At 37.5% G+C, this 18,496-nt stretch overlaps 1 long non-coding RNA gene across 2 annotated transcripts in view; it reads right to left on the reverse strand.

The window, feature by feature from the left end:
• The window catches only part of LOC311424851, a 38,803-nt gene extending 25,186 nt beyond the window's left edge, over positions 1-13,617 (reverse strand). The window contains exons 1-4 of one of the 2 annotated variants that reach the window (XR_014686211.1): positions 13,544-13,617; positions 10,099-10,160; positions 6,385-6,539; positions 4,424-4,590 (exon numbers count right to left, since the gene is read on the reverse strand). This is a non-coding gene — a long non-coding RNA (uncharacterized lncRNA). Of the gene's footprint in view, positions 1-4,423; positions 4,591-6,384; positions 6,540-9,087; positions 9,212-10,098; positions 10,161-13,543 lie in introns of both variants that reach the window. The other variant, XR_014686212.1, reaches the window with a different exon arrangement.
• Positions 13,618-18,496: the final 4,879 nt, after the last annotated feature.

Genomic DNA, 18,496 nt, shown 5'->3' on the forward strand with positions numbered 1-18,496 from the left:
GGCATGCGGATGTCCACGGTGTGAAGCAAGTTTTCCCTGAAACACTTGAACCCATACACTGAAGTTGCATTGCAGATAAAAGTGCCTACATTTCTAATAATTAAGATGCCAAAATAAGTTTAAAGAAAAATTGCACTACTATCAAATCATGAAATGATATCAAATGAGACCAACAATCAAATTGAGTTTGCTTTGGAAATAAAGACATTACAGAGGAAGCAGAAGAACACAAAATCTTGAAAAACATAAGGGGAAGAGAAACTGTACACAGCAACCAAAAGAAAAGCATTCCCATCAAAATGAGCTCTGCACAGTCTGTCAGTATCAGTGTGACCAGAAAATCCATTCTGAACAAAATAGTCACAAATAGACATGAATTGACCCCTTGGGATTTTCTTTAGGACTTTAGAAGCAACCCATGGAATGAGTAATTTTCTTGCATTTGTGTTGTTTTCTGGGACTTGAAATTTATCTATGTATTCTTTCTATGTATTCTGAAACTTCTCCTTCCTAGGAATAACATCAAAAGAAAAGTAGATGTACATGGCCTTCATCAGCCTGTCCTGGACCTGACAGCATGACCCAGAGGATGTGCTTACCAACACAAAGGTAAGCAAAGGAAACAACCCGACCTCTCTCTCTTCTTCCCTTCCTTCCTTTAATACTCCACTTGTAGTTATATCATTTGAGAACAGCAAAAGAGGCAGGAGAGGAAAGGCTGGACTAGTGTTTAAAAAACACAGAATGGCATTGGGAGAGAAGAGTTTTAGGACAGGAAGGAGCCCCTTTTTCTGGAATGGCACACTGGCAGGAAATGAGCAGGGACTCATAGCAGGAGAGACTGGGAGCTGAGGGATCCTGTGCAGATGACACTACAGAAGGGAGCTGTGGAGCAGGAAAGGCAGGCAGCCTTAGGCAGGTGGCCTCTGAGAGGACATGAAAGGCACAGCTCTTCTCAGATGTTTCTGCGAACCATAATTTGAGGCCAGACACCTCTCCCTTTCTGCCCCTATATCTGCACCAAGCACAGCAGAGCCACCACGGCTGCTGCTTTTCTGTGTTTTCTCTTCAATTCTGCTTATAAATGTTATTTATGGCTGAACCAGGGCAAATTGCACTTCCAAAATAATGACTTCAGACAGATCAACAGAATCCATTTGCATTTCACTGTTTTTTGGCTTCAGTCCTTGTTTATGCCCTGAGGAAAATGTTGGTAAATTTGGGGAATTGTCTGCTATTGAGTAGACTTTGGCAAAAATTAATGTCATACTAAAAGAGAGTTGTCTGCTCAAAGGAAGGATTGCTTTATTATTAATTTTATTTCTCTATAACATTAATTCTCTAATTCATTTATTTTCAGAAGTAATAATGCCATGTTGGTCATTTGCTATAGTAGTAGAGGGTAATGTCATGAAAGTTACAGATTTTTGATGCTTTCCAGTAGGAAGCTGGCTTGTTAGGGATGTTCACAACAAATGATTAAGAAAAATTCTAATGGAAAGAAATCCTCCAATAGAATGGGATTTGGAAAACACAGATTTTTTTTTTTTTTTTTTTTTTTTGGAAAAGTTTTTAGGTGTAACAAACAAGTAGGAAGAGTGGAAAGAGGATGAATATTATCACAGAGAAATGCACAGACAGTACTGTCAGTGGGATGCTTTTGCACAGAGCACAAATAGCTATTAAATATTTCCAGTAAATTTCCCCTTTAAATGATTACTCATTTTCCGAGACATTCAGCTCTAAAATGTGTGATTTGAAGACAGATATAAAATAAAGAATTACACATGGCAAAAGGCATAAGATCTTAAAAAGTTAGGCCAAGTACAGACCCTTTATTATTTTGTACTTTGTTGTACGTTGCTTTTGCAACAGAACAAGCAATATTGAAAATATTTTATAGAATACAGCAGAAAAAAAGATCATGGAATTGGAAATGGAATAAAAACATAAATGCATAACTTTATATAATGTAAATATTTTATAGAAAAAAATATTGGTAGCTACCTTGGATTTATAGATACATGTAAAAACACATTGTTTATTCACAGTTCACACTCACTTAGATACCATATACAAATGGCCCGCAATATCTTTTTATAATCAGGATTATCTTGTGGGCCAAATAACAAAAATATTTTGATTTTGATAGATAAATTATTAAGACTTGGTCATCACAAACCCTAAACCATCTTCATCAGCCATACCATGTCCATGTAAGAATTTGACAACAGATATTGCACACACTTTCGTACTGAAAGTCAGAATCCTCACTGAAGTTAGCATTATAAAGATTATTTGCATGAAGAATTTTATTAACTACAACATCTTTTTTTTCTCATCTCTTCGTACTGTTAAATCTGTTGGTAGGCTGCTGTAGAACCCTAGCTACAGCAGTCTACAAACCTTGTCTCAAAATGTTGTTAATGTTGGACTTAGAGGGATTTTTCCGAGATTCCTAGGAAATGTTGAACTATTCCAATCCTGCTCTGATCACCTTCTAGGAGTTGTTGTTTTGTTTCTTCTCAAGAATAACATAACGATCAGCAAAGTGATTAAAATGTCAAGCACAAAATATTGTTTTATATATATAAATGCCTTAAGTTTTAAAGTGGCAAAAAGACTGATGAAAGACATGAGCCACCAGCTATGTGCCAAAGCAAGCATTTCTATTTAAAGAGTACCACTACAACTCTGTCTCTGCTGACAGTATACACCATAAGCACAGTGCCTGATAAGAAAATATTAAGCACCAGAGGATTTCAGACTGGATTAACACACATTATGGTCCAACGTAATCATTATGATAATCTCAACCTATCCCTGGAACTACAGGTCATGTAATAAAAACCAAGCAAAAAGAAAAAAAAAAAAAAAAAAAAAGGCCTGTTCTACTCCAAGGTTTTGAGGACAAGGAATTAAGACAAAAAGCTTTAAACTGCCCTCCCCTGGGCATTCTGGTATGGGGATGCTGAATTTAAACATTGTCTCTACCAGCATAGTAGGACGGAAATAGCTCATTAGTTCATGATTATGTGGCTTTAAAGTAAGATTTTCCAAAGCCTTTCAAATGTAGACACTTAGATCACTTTCAATATGAAGGAGATATGTAGGCTTTAGGATTTTTAAAGCCGTTCTCTGAGAAAAATAAGGGATTTTGGAATTTCTCTGGGTCTTTTAAAATCTTTATTTTTTAATTTAATACAAGTTTTGGATATTGCTTCAATATTCAAGTCAAGATACTATTTAAATTAGCCTTATCTTAAACATATATAATTAAAAGTGCTTGAATATTAAATGCCTCATGTGCATCTATGTGCAACATCTTATGATTTTCAAGCATGGCTATAAATGTCTTTTCCTGAGAGAAACACATTATCTAACCTAATATCTTTTTTCCATTACCTTCCTGTAACATCTGAACTGTTTGGGGAATGAGGTGAGACTTCATGCAAAGCTGAATGTTACAGAAGGGAAAAGTCAGTATTATCAGATGATATTATTGATGATATTCTCCATAAACCTTATGATTAAAAAAAATCAAAATTATAAATTTTATCAGAATACATTTTATCTTCTACTCCAAACAGAGCACAGACCCAATAGATTGGCTTACATGTACCTCTTGATGCAGGATTGATTTTATTTGGCTTTTTTTTGTTTGTTTCTTTGCTGCCTCCTGGGTCCATTAGCCTGGCTATTTCCACACTGGTACATATGGGATAGCCACAAAACAACCTCTAGTGTCTAACTTTTCCATTAAAAGATTTGTGTTGCAATGCCAATGAAACTTGACTGCTTTCTCTGGAAAATCTAATGACATGAAAGCCTAGGGTAGATCTATAACTACAGTACATTAGACCTTCCCACGGTGGATCACCACATCTTAAACAAAAGAGAAGTTTCTCCTACAGAAGTTCCTACTGGTTTTATATTTCAATATACCAGTCTGAACAAGCAGTTAATAACCTCCCTTTTTGCAAAGACAATTTAGAATTACCAACAGCCTTTATTTCTTCCAGTTGTTTTGCACTCACTGTAATTGCTAAATATTAGTTTGAATACTGCCATAAGTAAGTCAAAAAGCATTTTTGTTGCATGGAGCAACAAAAAATGGAGTTGTGGGACTTTGATAAAAAGGACGAGGGGTTCATCTGGGAAGGCTCAGGGAAGAGTGAAATGGCTGCGACAATAGTAACATTGAAGGACTGGGGAAAGGCATTGGAGTAAACGTAAGGATTCTGGGCATACTGTTGAGGACAGATACATCCAGGCTGAGGGGAAGCCTGCCACTGAAGAGGCTGAGCAGGAAGGACAGAGGAAGAAGGACATGTCCTCTCCCAGCTGTCACCTTTGCAACAAGGATACATGTCTGGAGGAGATGAAGCATGCATAGGACTTCAGCCACAGTCCCTCCACTCACCTGCGCTACTTGTGCCAGGACCATGTCAGCTGTGAGCAATGGGTGTGTTCATTGTATTAATTTGGCAGGATGAACAGAGTGCAATCCAGAACCAGATGCTGCTTCCAAAAATGGAAGCTGTAATGAGAACTGTTTGTTGGAAACACCATGGATTCTTCCTCTGAGCCCTGCACTGGAAAAGAGATGTAATTTATTCTCCCCTTTCCAACATAAATGCATCTGGACTATCAACTCCAGATTTGCTTTATTTCCATTTTCTTTGTTTCTGTTTAATTAAGCTTCCTGGTACCTAAGAGGATAGTAAAAAAAAAAAAAAAAAAAAAAAAAAAAAAAAAAAAAAAAAAGCAACAACAACAACAACAAAACAAACAAAAAATAACTATGAAACAAAACAAACCCAAATAGCTTCTCAAGCAAAGAATTCAATGTCAGCACGTTTACCCAGAAATTAAAGTCAAAGACAAACATCTTTTCCTTAAAATTTTCAGTGTTGAAGTTTTCATCTAAACTGTCATTGCATAAGTAGATTCAGATCACACACACAATAATAAAAATAATAAAAAAAAATCAACATTTTCTATATGGTCTTGTATGATGCTTGTTTGTTTCTGAAACAGGTTAACAAACTGCCTTCTCAAATCTACAAAATATGTAAATGAGAAGAAAGTGTAGAACTTAGATTGCTGCCCTTGAACACAATCCAGCCTGAAGTTCATAATTCAGCCCAACACAGATCTTAGCTTTCTTGCTATGAGATATTTCAGTAAGAACTCTATTGTTATTATGCTGATGATGGCTCCTAAACTCCTGAAATGTCAAACCATGTTTAGCAGTATGAGACTACTTTTCCTACTAATAAAAGAAAACCAATGATGCCCATATCCTGTGGCTAAAGCATGTTCCTCACAGGGTCCTTTCTCCCTGGATCTGCCACAGAAGGGATGCTCTCCTGAAAACAAAGGCACCACTGCTTCTCTATGATGGCAGCCATGCTCCTGCAAGAGCTTTCAGCTCTTGGATAAAACTGTTCTCCTGTGCCAGTTCTTCCTCAACAGCTGTTCTACTGTCTCGTTCTTCTCTACCTTTCTGATTACTTTGTTCAGCTTTTCCTCCAGTAGTTTACTACTTAATGAACAACCTTTTTTCCTCTAAATAAAAACCTCTGTAGATAAAATTCTTAGTGTGAAAATGAAGCAAGTAAAAAGATTTTAAGACCATTTGGACTAAAACAAAAAGTGTTCTGCTAGTAGAAGAAGGAACACTAAATTCAGCTTCATCCTTTCAGACCTGTGACATGAATTGTACATATGTCAGTACTGGAAAAATTCACAATGAGATGAAACAGAAATGAATGTGCAGTAAAGTATACGGAATCAACAAATGGTAAACAATATATATATATATATATATCGCATTTTCAAGACGCAGTATAGACTACAATATGTAATTAAGAACTAAGAAATAGCAAAAAATAGCATTGAGAGTATTCCAAGAGAATACTAATATATATGGTACCTACCCACAGACTGAGCCATTTATAGCATCAATGAGTAATAAATGGACTGTATAATGAAATAATTATCCCATTAAAAATTGTCTACTTAGAAAAGGTAGAGACTTCCAAATTACAGACTTATTCTGTGGAGGAAACACATCAACTGCTTATTCTGTAAAAAATAAGGTTTCAGAGCCAGACAGCCAAGAAAAAAAAAAAAAAAAAAAAAAAAGCCACCATCTTACATGAGGGCTCATGAGTCGAGCAGTGGGAGCTAACTAAGATGGCAAAAAAACAAGTCAATATACTGAAACAATCCAAATAACAAAAATCACTGCATTTTGCTTGAGTACTAGATAGAGTCCTTTAGACCCAGTGAGAAGGTGCTACAATACTACTCTTCATGAGAGTTTACTTACAGCAGAAGCAGAGGTGTCTACAATAGACCAGAAGTAATGCTCCTCACCTGCTTTGACCTCCTGGAAGTGCTTTATGACCACTTCTTTGTGTTATATGGTCTCCTGTGTCAAGGAGGAAGAGGAGACATCTCCTGAGGGTGTTAAATACCATCCCTAAAGGCTTCGGGGGCAGTTCTTTCTTTCAATTCACTGCAAAAGTAAACTAGACAATTGCCATCAAGATGGATAAATTTAGGCAAGGATTCACAGCAAGAGAAAATCCAGTTAGATAGTAGCTTTCACAAGAAAGGTGGCCACACATTGGAACCAATGTCCAGAAATGCTGTGCAATCTCTACTCTTAAATATATAGAATTGTTGAAAAAAGCCCTGAGCAACTTGGTGTAGCTTTGAAGTTTGTACTGCTTTGCGTAAAGTGGTTCCAGAGGTCTCTTCCAGGCAAAATTATTCTATGATTGCATTAATCTTTTCTGCAGAATGCTTATATTATTGATGCCCCCAAAGCTCCTCATGCCTTCATGACTTTTTCTCTTTGGGTCATGCTGTGTTTTCCCTGCACACATCCAACTGAGAGAGCTCAGAGTGGTTCAGACATTGAAGGAAGCATGACACAAGTCTAGCTTGCCTCCACACCATACACATTTTTCAATCAAATATTTTCATACCATATTATATCTGTATAGGATTAAAATAAGGGAATTTTATTGAATATTTTCAGCTACAGATAATGTCATATCTATCTAAACAATTGCTAGTGGGTATACAATTTTAGAGGGTTTTTAGCAAGTGAAAATATATTAGCTAAATGTTTACTGTACAAAACAGATGTAGCATTCAGAAATGAATAATCCAGTGATGCATTTATGAATGCATTAATTTCAAAAAAAAAACAGTTATTTCTGAACATATTTGAATGCTCACTTTGACTTAGAAATAGAAAATCCATAGATGCATTTCCATCTGAGCTTTTTTGGACCATATATGGTATTTAGAAACCGTTAACAAAACCTCATTTTTATCTGTATAGGCAGTTCTGCACCATTTATATATTATAAATAAATACAAATAAATACAATGAAAGTTGAAGAATGAGGCACTGCTGAGAGAATATACTTTTTATATTCTTAATCTTTCATGTTAGTCAGGTTTAATTAGCTCCAATTAAATTTCTATTATGCAAACAGCTTCAATACATTTATTAAAGGATCTTGTGTTTAAAATACTGATAAACAGAGCCCAACAAATATCAGATTAAGAAAAATACAGTTCCGGATTCAGTCTAACTTGAAATTGCTGTAAGCTATATGAGAGCAAACTGTGAATTTAGGTGATGTGTCATGAACACAAAGAGGTTCTGTGCCACAGAGGATTTGTTCTCTACAAGACTACTCAAAGAGCCTGTACTAGTATTAGTCTGAGTTGATTCAGTACAGGTGGCTATTAAAGGCAATGTGAACCCCCAATCCAGCTGCTAGAAATTGTTGCATGACAGTCATCCTCAGCTGTTGTTCTCTCTCCCTCGAGCCATGCCCCAAGTTGTATTGGGTTTGTGTGGTAAAGTTGTGGTAACAGGGGGCTGCAGGGGTGTCCTCTGCAAGAGGAATCCATAAGCTGCCCCATGTTAGATAAGGGCCAGCGGCAGATGGCTTCAAAGGGACCTGCTGCTCCCCAGAACCATGCCAATAAGTGATGCTGTTTACAGCTCTGTGAGAACAAATTCAGGAAAGGGAAAACTGCTGTGCAGCAGCAGCTGGGAGAGTGAGGAGTGAGAACCAGCCCTACAGACACCAAGACCAGTGCAGCGGGAGGGCAGGAGGTGCTCCAGGCATGCAGCAGCAGTTCCCCTGCAGTCTGTGGAGAGGCCCCTGGTGGAGCAGGTGGATGTGGCCTGGAGAAGGCTGCGGCCCATGGAGAGCCCCTGCAGGGGCAGGCCCCAGGCTGGAGCTGCAGCCCATGGAGAGGAGCCCACGCAGGAGCAGGAGGTCTGGGGGGAGCTGCCGCCTATGGGGGACCCGTGCTGGAGCAGTTTGATCCTGGGGGATGGACCCCGTGGTACAAAGCCATGTGGGAGCAGTTCTTGAAGAGCTGCTGCCTGTAGGCAGCCCCTGCAGGCTCAGTTCGGGAAGGACAGCGTCCCATGGGAGGGACCCCACGGGGAGCAGGGGCAGAGAGTGGCCAAGAAGGAGCAGTAGAGGTGAAGTATTGACCGCAGTCCCCATTCCCTGTTCCCCTGTGCCACTCAGGGAGGAGGATGTAGAATAAGGTGGATGGGGGAAGGTGTTTTCAGTTTGTTTTCTTTGTTTCTCACTTCTCTAGCTCGTTAGTAATAGGTAATAAATTACATTAATTTCCCTGCGCTGAGCCTGTTTTGCCCATGACAATAATTGTTGAGTGATCTCCCTGTTTCCCTTTGAGGAGGGGGAGTGAGAGAGTGGTTGTGGTGGAGCCCAGCTGCCCAACTGAGTAAATTCTCCACAGAAGCCTCACCAAGGAGCATCCCTGTCTTTCTCCCCATGCACCCATAACTGGGGTTTCTCTGTGGTCTTGCTCCATTAGCACCAAGGTGCAAATAGATTCTTTTGGCAACTCCATCAGATGAGCCAGTATGTTTAAGGGACATTTTTTTTACAACATTTCCAAACATAACATCTAAAACTCAAAGTTTTAAATTAAAAAAAAAAAAAAAAAATTAAAAATTGGCTAACCATTGGACTATTACAGTTCAGGTATAGTAGCAAAGAAATATTTTACCATGTTTGTGGTTAACTAACAAATTCTAATAACTGATATTGAACTTGCAAGATGATTTCATCATGTTTCCAATCTATGTAGAATTAAACTCCGTGTTACATATCAAATAGGTTAGGTCAAATTCCTAGAAACAGAAAAAATAGTATTGTAATTACACTTGGATTTCATCAGCTGAAATGTATTATCTCAAATATAAACTGTTTTCTATCTAGGCAGTACGCTTAGGATGCTCAGATATTAAATCTGACACAGAAGTTCACATCAAATCTGATGTAGATAATATAATAGATAAGAAATAGCCTGATGAATTGAAATGATTTCACATCACAAGTGTCCAAATTAATTCTAGAAGAATGAACTGAGATTAAGCCTACAGATCCCTTTCTACTATGCTTTTTTTTTTTTCCCAGCACTCTTTCCTGTCACAAGGAATGGAGTATCCACCAAATAACAATAATGCAAGCATCCCTCTTACATGACATGTCTGAAATGTATGTCTGGGCTCTCCCTATTTTCTAACACAAAGCTGGATAGATGTCCATCAAGTAATGACCAATGTTTTGGTGACGACAGCCATCCTTCTGAGTACAGAAGGCTAGACTGGCTTTGAGTGTCACTGTAAATAACCGCATGGTCTGACCTCAGAAAAATGTGAAGGATAGCCACTTTACATAATAGGATTGTACCAATAATTTGTTGAATCCACACTATCTTTGTTATTCATTACTTCTAAAGGTAAACATTAAATCTGAATAGAATATAGTCCCACTTAATAATGGGGCATTTCAACCCGAGGCAGGGATCATGATACACAAGGAACTAATTTAGAGTTGTCCAGTAATCTGTATTTGCTAAATACTCCCCAGGACACAGCTGTGCTACTGTCTGCTAAAAAAAAAATAGAACAGTCTCCAAGTTAATGTGCAGCTGTGGTTTGGGAAAGAAAAAAGAAAAAGAAAACAACAACAACAACAAAAAACCGACAGGGAAACATGCAAATCCTGTACTTACTTGATCTTTTTGGAAGATATATCTATTCAAAGTCCTGTAGAAAATCTGAATATCCAGAAAATCTACAGAATATAAGCACAATGAAAATAAAGCAATTAGGAATAGTGTCTAAAGTTGCAACCCCCCCCCCGGGTTAAAAGTTTTTTACCATTAGCCAACATTTCCACTAAGAAAATCAGTAAAGAATAGGCATGTGTTCTGGAGTATGGCATACTGTCACACCAGAAGGTCTGACATGTAAAGTAACTCTAGGCCCAAAAGCCCAATACCTTTTATTTCTCTTCAGGCAAGCAGAAAGAATCCTAGCCAAAGTTATCAGACACCATGACAATCAAAAAGAACAATCAATCAAGTCAGGCTCTCTAACATGAAATCTTCATATGGAAGGATGTCATGTTCATGTTCATATGGAAGGATGTCATGATGACAGATCCTTTGTTCATCAGAAATTAAGACTTTAATTAATTATAGTATGTGCAAGTTCAGGTTGAATTATTGAATAGTTCTGAAAAGAGAGAAAGAGAATGAGAGAGAAAGACTACCAAAAAAAAAAAAAAAAAAAAGTCACTTTTTTAAACCTTCAGATTTTTATTTTTTTTAATAAAGAATGAAATAAAAAAGGCACTACACTTTGGAATATATATATTTCCAAAGTAAAATGGTTTATTTTAGGTCAAGTAAAAATCAAACAAAAAAATACTTGTTCTTCCAGCAAAACTAAATGTATATTAGCTATTCACTTTGCTCTAAACTATAGACTAGTACTTTCAAACAGAAACAAATTGGAAAGCACTGAAATGAAGGAAAACAGGTGCCTTTTCAAGAGAGAAACCAGCCCAAGGCAAATCAGCAAGGAGATCATGAACATGATGGGGATGAAATGCACAACATCTAAATATCTTCATGACAGCCTCTGCCGGCAAGGTTCCCACAGAGGCCAGGCTGTTATTGAAAATGTTTTTCTTGGCAGAACCATAAAATGACACCTGATCTCTCTAGGGATGGGGTTGATCCCAGCTGGATCCCCAAAATGCCACTTGCAGGAGCCTGCATCAGCAGTGACAAATAAGATGCCACACTAAAAAAAAAAAATTTTTTTTAATGAAAAGCTACTCATAGACTTTTAGACCCACAGCTTTAAGTTTTGTTTTTAAAGCCCACTTCCTCAGTTATTTACCACTTAGCTTATTTACATTCACTTTTCAGAGCTGGAGTGACCATGTGCTGAGATGCTGGGAGGAATGACCCTGTAGCACAGGGAGGTAGGAGGTGAAGCTGTGTTAGTCCTTCCCCTCCGCCCCCCCCCCCCCCCAATTATTCACATCTCTATAAACAGAACAGTGTAGCTGGTCTTACTTTTCTTCAGTCATTTTCTCTTTTGTTTTCTCATGGACTGCATCAGCATACTTTTCATTCAAAAACAATGACAAAGTTTCAGGTGACTTTTCCATGTTTAGGGTCAGAATCCAGATCAATTAATCCATCCAAATGAACTTCAGACTGGCAGTGATTTCACAACAATTAGATCATTTTTTTCTGATAAAATCAGGAAGGGCTCTTGCATCATGAAGACCAGCCCTCCTTCAGCCAGGCTGCAGTATTTCACTGCTGTAACAGCCCAAAACAGTTGTATTGAAGACACATCTTCTGAAAAGCAGCTTCATTTTAACATTTATCATTGTTACTCTAAAAGGCAAAAAACAAACAAACAAAAAAATCCTGTTTTTCTACAGGGCATAAATACAAAGTCTCAGAGGTGTTTTTGTGGGTTGAAGTTTGTGAATGCAAAGCTGGTTTCTGTGAACCCAACATTTTGCCCCAAACTGTCATTTTGCTGGTGGAAAGAAGAGAGAAGGGGAAAAAATGCATCTGAAAACATTTTTCAGATTTTGAAAAGAAGTATGTTTAATTCTGCTTCTGTATTTTATTTTCTATTGTATTTTATTAAAAATGGTGATTTTTTACACAGAATTTTACAACATCATTAACAGTCAATGAACAGCTTTCAAAGCACATCTTTGAAGGCTGATAATGTATTCTGCTGGTCAGCATTGACCATGTGTTAATATATTTTTTTTGGAAGCAAGTACAAGCAAGCCATAATTATATTCCATATTATAATTATATTCCTTTACACCAGATACTGTATCCCCCTGAAGCTGATGTTGGTTAGCTCAGAAACAAGAGGGTTTGACTCAAAGACTTTATGATCACTGTGAAGAATCTGCATTCCTGAGCTTGGTTGTGGGCAGCACCCCTGGCCACCCCATGCAGAGCAATCACTTCTTCCTAGTTCCATGGAGAAAACAGGGCAAGGCTGGGAACACCAACACCAGCACCAAGACAGGTGAAAGATAGTGGTGTGCTCTCACCTTTCTCTTCCCACTCCTCTGCCCCAAAAGTCCCATCCAAAGATGTGCATTGAAGAGAAAAAAAGTAACTGCACTGCTAAAGATCACATTATGATGTGTACAAATGCTATTGGGGATGCTACAGTAAAAATGATAATTGTAGCCTAAGGCAAGCTCCTGCCTATCTTTCAACCCACACAATGAAAGTTTGGAAAGCAGTAGAAAGTAGGGAGTTCTTCACAGTGGGCAGCTGATAGCTCCAGTTTCTGAGACCAGGACCAACACACACATAAAATTATTGGCTTCTGCTTCCTTAAGTATCTCTTAATTAAAAGAATTGAAAAGAGCTGGTTCTTGTGTTATAAGAAAGTGTAATTAAGAATACTTGAGGGTTTCTAGTATGTTTTAAATTGAATAAAAAAAAAATCATTACAACTGAAAACCTAAGACTGAGGTAGCTAGGTCAGCTCTCACAATCCAGTTGTGTTTTCCAAATGGTCATCCGTGGTCAAGCCTCAACACTGCACTCCAGTAGGCAGTTCAGGGTAGATTAACCCAATAATTAACACTTTAATTATCCTGCTTTTCTGTAGCAGTATACTGATTTGCAGTAGCTTCAGTAGTGGAAGAACCCTGGAAGTATTTAACACTTCTCTTTTATTAGTGAAGTCTACCTTTTATTTTATAGTTGTATATAAAAGTATTATATAGGTAGTGTATATACAAGTATATATAATTATATATATATATGTATGCACACACTGTTCCCCAGTAATTGTATCTTTATAGTTTAATTTCTTGTCTAAGTCCTCACTGTATATAAGAATTAGAGAGGTCAGTTTTAAAGAGTTGAAAGACAGGTGACAGGTATCCCCATCTTCTCTGCTGAAGTCTGAAGGTATCAGAGGAAGATTGTTTTCATCTCTCTCCTTTTCTTTCTTTTTTTTTTCCTCTCTCTTCTCTCCCCCTCACCACAAAAATCAGACCATTACCCAATTCAGTCAAATGACCTATGGGGCTCATTCTGTGTGTATTCAAGTCATGAACCTCCCACTGCTTTTGAAAAGAAATCTGCAGAAGCTGGCATTACTAACCTGTGTGTGTATGATGGGCTTGGGTCCTCACCCCACAGCTGTGCTAAATGCACCCAAAGAAAACACAAACCTAGTGCAGGACTCAAAGCCATGTGTCCATCATGAAGCCGTTCAGAGCACCCAGTCTCAGCCTCATCTAATTTTATATCAGTGAGACTGCGTCACTGCTCCATAGAGGACAACATGTTCCTTGCATTTTGCTAGAACTGGGCTGATCATAAATTATTTTGGGGCATATTTTCCCTTGGGTAAATGCAGTCTCCAGTAATGTGCAATATACTTGAGAATATGCTTCTGCAGCTTAGCAAAATGAGCAGAAACACCAACTCACTCACCCATTATTGTATGTAAAACAGCTTTGTATTTGCAATTACCAGGAGAAGTGACAGGACAGTACCCAACTGGGAAAAGTGGAAGCTGCTGAGATTAATTAAATGTTCCCATGGCAAGAACTATTCTGGAGTACATGCCAGGTTTCAAAAGAAAAATCTTTTGTGTTGCTTTTTTGTTTGTTACTATACAATATGTGATTCGTCCCCACCCCCAATCCCCTCACCTTCTTTCTGTTTTTTGACAAGCAGACACTTTGAAAAATGAAAGCTTAAAAGGTCGACTTCTACTAACAAAGTACATTCAGTGTTTGTAATGTCAGGTTTAATTCTAAAGTGAACAGTAGTAGAACTGATGAAAAATACTTCTAATATGTAGCTGAATAGAGGAAAAAATCCAACATAATAATTTTTGAACTGTATTTTAGAAAAGGACAAGCAGGAATCCTTTAGGCATTCATAGCTTGAGAAAAAGTCTAGAAAGTTTTCAAAAGACCAGTGTTGATCAAATGATTACTGCCATGATCACACAGACACAGTTTACATTTTACACTGCTGCTTCTGTAAAATTATACATACTAATTGCACAGAGTTGAAAAAGATGCATTGCTCAAGACTAGCTGAAACTCTGAACTGGGGTCCAAAAGATGCCATTTTGAACAGTGCTTATACACCAAAAAGGGGGTTACTTCAAATCCATAAATTCATATGGAAACAGCTGTAAAAATAGAGTTCCAGCTAGCTAAATCTTCAAATAGTTGAAACCTTGCCAAAGGTTGATTCTACTCACAATTTGTTTTGATTGGAATCATGCCTACCAGTTGAAACAGGCTCAAAATCCAAACATGGTAGATACCATGCACAAGATTTTGAATTCCCGATATTTAAAATGCTTCCTGGTGTTTTTTTTTCTTTTAAAATACTGAACACTAAATAAACACAAGGCTAAAATGTTGAGAGTGTGAGTGCCCAGGGAATCAGCCTGGTTTTCTACTACCAGGTACAAAAGATCTGGGCTGGGTTTAGACCCATATCAGCAGAACTTCAGTACCAAATGCCTCTTTCCCCACAGTGTAGTCCTGTAGATCCAGACTAAGCAGGAACATTGAATGAGGGAAAAGGGAAGGGGATGGTGGTACAGGGCATAATGCAGGTGTACCCCAACAAGAATGTGAATACAAACAGAAGTGTCATGTCAAAGCTTTTCAAAACTGGATCATCCCAGTAGGGTACCACAAGAAAAAAATCAGAGATTGTGGCATGGCAGTCCATACAGCAGTAATTTCTTATATCCTTTTCAGGATATAAGAAAGTTCACCCCAATGCTGTACTCCATACCATCATAAAAGCTTCTTTGCAGTCTTCCCATTTCCCCCAGCTTATGAAAGAAAAAACTCCTCTGTATTTTTCCCTCTTGAAAATACACATTTGATTCTTTCTAAAAAGAGAGTGATTGGATGTCTTGTCAGCAGTTTTCTTGGAGTTAATTTTTGGAATAAGATGGAATCGCCTAATAGACTTCAAAGGGTTTTTTCAGAAATAGAAGTTCAACTTTTTCAAGGAAGAATATAAGGGGATTTAAGGATTTTTGGTAAGGGATGTTCTCTCACAGCTCTATTCCAGCCATTTGAAGCTGGAATAATCAGCCATATTTTATTCCCAATTCATTATATACAATTTGGTTTCCTTATTTGTAAATCCTCTCTGCATTTTAGTGCAGAATGAAGCACTCTAAAATTTTGATTAAAGTCTTTATTAAGTGACCATCTCATTATATTTATTAAAAGTCTGGGTTCAAAAGTTCACGTGACTGAAGATTTACTGCATATTTTCCTGCAGGCTGCAGACTGTGCTAATTTTAAGAGTAATTAGCAGATTACTGGAAGCTGAGCATGTGTACAAGAGGCGACTGGAGTTCCAATTTATTAGCCAGAATCTTTAGAAGTGACTTATTCATTCTTGATTCAGAGCCAAACAGCATAAAAAGCATTTTTGCGTAGATGTTTATAATTTGCAGCATGGCAGTGCCCAGAAATTGCAGTCCAAGTCCAGAGGACCAACCTTTATATGTATATATCACTGGAAGACAGAGCCTGCCCTAAGGATCTAGATGTTTCATTTAAACAGCAGAGTAATGAAATGATGCCCATGCACTTTCTAACAATTTAAAGAAATAAATCAATTCATTAAATAGTGAAAGATTAGCCATACTTCTTCTTCTTCTTTTACTGGAAAGCACAACGTCTTCTACATGTCAGAAATCATTCATTGCATTTTACAACCTAAATAAGGTCTTGTCTTTCTCCCATTACATTCTATAGATGTTTTTCCAAACAGGAAAAGAAGTACATTTTTGATTTTTAATTAGCTTAAATTGTCTGATTGACATCTAAGAAAGGTATTAAATCCTTTAGGTAACTACAGTGTCATTTAATAACATTTCTGTTTAACAGATAGGATTAAAAGACTAGACATTTTCTACTTCCACTCATTACATTTCTTTCAGTTCAGTGTTTAGTACAGTATTAAATTGTACATGGTGAAGTCTTGTGTTTTCTTGAATACCACCAGTTTTTTTTCTACCCATCTTTAGAATAATTTGGAAGGTGCATTCTCAAGCTTGTGCAACATATCTATGTGAAGGTAGAGACCTTGTCCACTTGCATCTATTTTTCATTATATACAAATTTGAAGAAATTCTACAGGTGATCTGTTTAGAGACAGTAGTATCAGAAATGCATTTCTTTAAGTGCATGTTTACTCAGACATCATCCAGGTGTGTGGGAAATAGTAGAATAGCCCAAATTATAAATTATCAAAAAGCAAAACAAAACAAAACAACAACAACAACAACAACAACAAACTCTGACAAAGTGTGGCTCTTTGGATCAGCTCAACCATGTGCTGCAGTATAAATGAAGTTTCCTGATTCTACAGTCTCTAATTTCTGGTATGTGACAGTTAACTAACAATAAATAAATAAAACTAAAAATTTCCTAATATTCACTCTTTTTAGGTACCTCAAAAAGGACTGATTGGAGATAGGATTTCATCTATTTCTATTCTTTCTATTTCTTCTACAACACCATCTTTAACTTTCTGGATTTAGTATGAAGAAACAGTCTATATAATGAACAGCCATTATCACGAAATACTTCACACAACTGTGAAAAATAACTAGAGAAATCTAGGATGGATCTGGCGAGTCTTTCACAGGCCAGTCTGAGGAAAAAATCTGATGTAGGGTGGACTTGAATGCATAGGAAAGGCTCAATTTAAAAAAAAAATAAAATTAAAAAAAAAAAAATAAAAAAAGATAAAGATGTTGAGAGATCAATGTTGATCTCTATATTGAGAGAGGTAAAATGGAGATGTCAACTGTGGTAATAAGGTAGGAAAGTAAAGTGGGACTGTGCACCTATTATATGCAACAGCAGAAAAGAAAGGTTAAAGGAGAGATGAGAGAATGAGTGTCCAATTGCCCTGAAAACAGTGTTTCTTATCAGTATAAAAGAGGCCTCTTTCCAGCCAAACACTTAACCACGTTTGGCTTGAAGGTCATGAAGAGGTTCGTGAAGCCAAATGAGCTAATGTCTTCAGTAGGCAGTTCTCCGGTATTCAGCTATACAGAGCCACCTCTACACCAGAAGCAGTATAGACAGGTATCTAGACAGATAGTTGTATTTACATTTCAGCTTTATCTTGGTTCCTTTTAACACAGTGTATAGGATAAAAAAGGAAGTCAGTCATTAAGGCTATACCAAGAAACCAGCCAGGGCTCAGCAGTGCTCCTGCATGTAGAACTGGACACACAGCTTGAGGGTTTTACATGAGATGGGGACTACGCCTCACAGGCAGAAAGGGCAAGGCAAAAACATTTTATCATATGGACATCAGTTATGCCATGGACATTTGTCCACATGACCAGAGAGCACGCCTTGTCCTCTGTTATTTACTAACACAAATGTCACCAAACCAACCCAGTGCAGAGATATCCAAATTAACTCTAATTTGCCACCTCAGCTACTGGCCTGCATCTGTACTACATTCTGTAGCTTATCAAGGAAGTAAGTTCTGGCACTGCACTGTAAAGAAAGCTTCATAAGGATATACACACTCCATGGGCTGTGTTTACACTATAAGCTTTCACCATTTTGGGAAAGCAAGTTTTCTTTTCCTGCATAAAGAACAGCCATGATATGTTTGAACCAGCCCTTTGCTCCCCTAGAGTATAGAGGCAGGCCTACAGCTGCACAAGTTTTAGTCCTTGCTTGCTTTTGCTTTCCTACCACTCTAATATTTATTGTGCCTCTTACATTTCTTCCACTTAGAAACCAGTTGCAACAGTGCTAAAATAGAAAGCTCAGTGTCGGCACTAGTGTTGCTCCTACAGGATTTATAAAGCCTGCTTCACTGTTTTCACCATCCTCTCCGGACCCACTGAAATAACAACCCCAATGCAAGCACACACAGCCCTAACAGTTTTTTTTTTCTTTGTTTGTTTGTTTTTTTTTGATGTTTCAGTCCAATTATTGTGCACAAAAATACAATTAGCATTTGCAATGATATGAACAGCTATGCAGAAGAAAGGCTATTATCCTTGTTTTAGCTAAGAGTCTTGGAT

Source organism: Aythya ferina (assembly GCF_964211825.1).
Source record: "Aythya ferina genome assembly, chromosome: 1".
Lineage (NCBI taxonomy): Eukaryota > Metazoa > Chordata > Aves > Anseriformes > Anatidae > Aythya > Aythya ferina.